Raw genomic sequence first — 2,500 nt, forward strand, 5'->3', positions numbered from 1 at the left:
GTTAGGGTTAGGGTTAGGGTTGGGGTTAGGGTTAGGGTTAGGTTTAGGGTTAGGTTTAGGGTTAGGGTTAGGGTTAGGGTTGGGGTTAGGTATAGGGTTATGGTTAGGGTTAGGGTTGGGGTTAGGGTTAGGGTTGAGTTAGGTATAGGGTTAGGGTTAGGGTTAGGGTTGGGGTTAGGGTTAGGGTTAGGGTTAGGGTTGGGGTTAGGTATAGGGTTAGGGTTAGGGTTAGGGTTGGGGTTAGGTTTAGGGTTAGGGTTAGGGTTAGGGTTAGGGTTAGGGTTGGGGTTAGGTATAGGGTTAGGGTTAGGGTTAGGGTTAGGGTTAGGGCTGGGGTTAGGGTTGAGTTACGTATAGGGTTAGGGTTAGGGTTAGGGTTAGGGTTAGGGTTGGGGTTAGGGTTAGGGTTAGGGTTGGGGTTAGGGTTAGGGTTAGGGTTGAGTTAGGTAGAGGGTTAGGGTTAGGGTTAGGGTTAGGGTTAGGGTTAGGTTTGGGGTTAGGTATAGGGTTATGGTTAGGGTTAGGGTTAGGGTTAGGGTTAGGGTTAGGGTTGGGGTTAGGGTTAGGGTTGAGTTAGGTATAGGGTTAGGGTTAGGGTTAGGGTTAGGGTTAGTGTTAGGGTTGAGATAGTTATAGGGTTAGGGTTGGGGTTAGGGTTAGGGTTAGGGTTAGGGTTAGGGTTGGGGTTAGGGTTAGGGTTGAGTTAGGTATAGGGTTAGGGTTAGGGTTAGGGTTGGGGTTAGGTATAGGGTTGGGGTTAGGGTTAGGGTTAGGGTTAGGGTTAGGGTTAGGGATGGGGTTAGGGTTAGGGTTGAGTTAGGTATAGGGTTAGGGTTAGGGTTAGGGTTAGGGTTAGGGTTGGGGTTAGTGTTAGGGTTTGGATTAGGGTTAGGGTTAGGTTTAGGGTTAGGTTTAGGGTTAGGGTTAGGGTTGGGGTTAGGGTTAGGGTTGAGTTAGGTATAGGGTTAGGGTTGGGGTTAGGGTTAGGGTTAGGGTTAGGGTTGGGGTTAGGGTTGAGTTAGGTATAGGGTTAGGGTTAGGGTTAGGGTTGGGGTTAGGGTTATGGTTAGGGTTAGGGTTAGGGTTAGGGTTAGGGTTAGGGTTGGGGTTAGGGTTAGGGTTAGGGTTAGGGTTAGGGTTAGGGTTAGGGTTGGGGTTAGGGTTAGGGTTGAGTTAGGTATAGGGTTAGGGTTGGGGTTAGGGTTAGGGTTAGGGTTAGGGTTGGGGCTAGCGTTAGGGTTAGGGTTAGGGTTAGGGTTAGGGTTAGGGTTAGGGTTAGGGTTAGGGTTGGGGTTAGGGTTAGGGTTGGGGTTAGGGTTAGGGTTGAGTTAGGTATAGGGTTAGGGTTAGGGTTAGGGTTAGGGTTAGGGTTAGGGTTGCGGTTAGGGTTAGGGTTGAGTTAAGTATAGGGTTAGGGTTAGGGTTAGGGTTAGGGTTAGGGTTGGGGTTAGGGTTAGGGTTGGGGTTAGGGTTAGGGTAAGGGTTAGTGTTAGGGTTAGGGTTAGGGTTGAGTTAGGTATAGGGTTAGGGTTGGGGTTAGGGTTAGGGTTAGGGTTAGGGTTAGGGTTAGGGTTAGTGTTAGGGTGAGGGTTAGGGTTAGGGTTAGGGTTGAGTTAGGGTTAGGGTTGGGGTTAGGGTTAGGGTTGAGTTAGGTATAGGGTTAGGGTTAGGGTTAGGGTTAGGGTTAGGGTTAGGGTTAGGGTTAGGGGTAGGGTTAGGGTTAGGGTTAGGGTTAGGGTTGAGTTAGGTATAGGGTTAGGGTTGGGGTTAGGGTTAGGGTTAGGGTTAGGGTTAGGGTTGGGGTTAGGGTTAGGTTTAGGGTTAGGGTTAGGGTTAGGGTTAGGGTTGGGGTTAGGGTTAGGGTTGGGGTTAGGGTTAGGGTTGATTTAGGTATAGGGTTAGGGTTAGGGTTAGGGTTGGGGTTAGGGTTGGGGTTAGGGTTAGGGTTAGGGTTAGGGTTGAGTTAGGTATAGGGTTAGGGTTGGGGTTAGGGTTAGGTTTAGGGTTAGGGTTAGGGTTAGGGTTAGGGTTAGTGTTAGGGTGAGGGTTAGGGTTAGGGTTAGGGTTGAGTTAGGGTTAGGGTTGGGGTTAGGGTTAGGGTTGAGTTAGGTATAGGGTTAGGGTTAGGGTTAGGGTTAGGGTTAGGGTTAGGGTTAGTGTTAGGGTTAGGGTTGAGTTAGGTATAGGGTTAGGGTTGGGGTTAGGGTTAGGGTTAGGTTTAGGGTTAGGGTTAGGGTTAGGGTTAGGGTTGAGTTAGGTATAGGGTTAGGGTTGGGGTTAGGGTTAGGGTTAGGGTTAGGGTTAGGGATAGGGTTGGGGTTAGGGTTAGGGTTAGGGTTAGGGTTAGGGTTAGGGTTAGGGTTGAGTTAGGTATAGGGTTAGGGTTGGGGTTAGGGTTAGGGTTAGCGTTAGGGTTGAGTTAGGTATAGGGTTAGGGTTGGGGTTAGGGTTAGGGTTAGGGTTAGGGTTAGGGTTGGGGTTAGGTTTAGGGTTGAGTTAG

Source organism: Heloderma suspectum, chromosome 8 (assembly GCF_057233095.1).
Source record: "Heloderma suspectum isolate Gila_16-S chromosome 8, 16-S_ref, whole genome shotgun sequence".
Lineage (NCBI taxonomy): Eukaryota > Metazoa > Chordata > Lepidosauria > Squamata > Helodermatidae > Heloderma > Heloderma suspectum.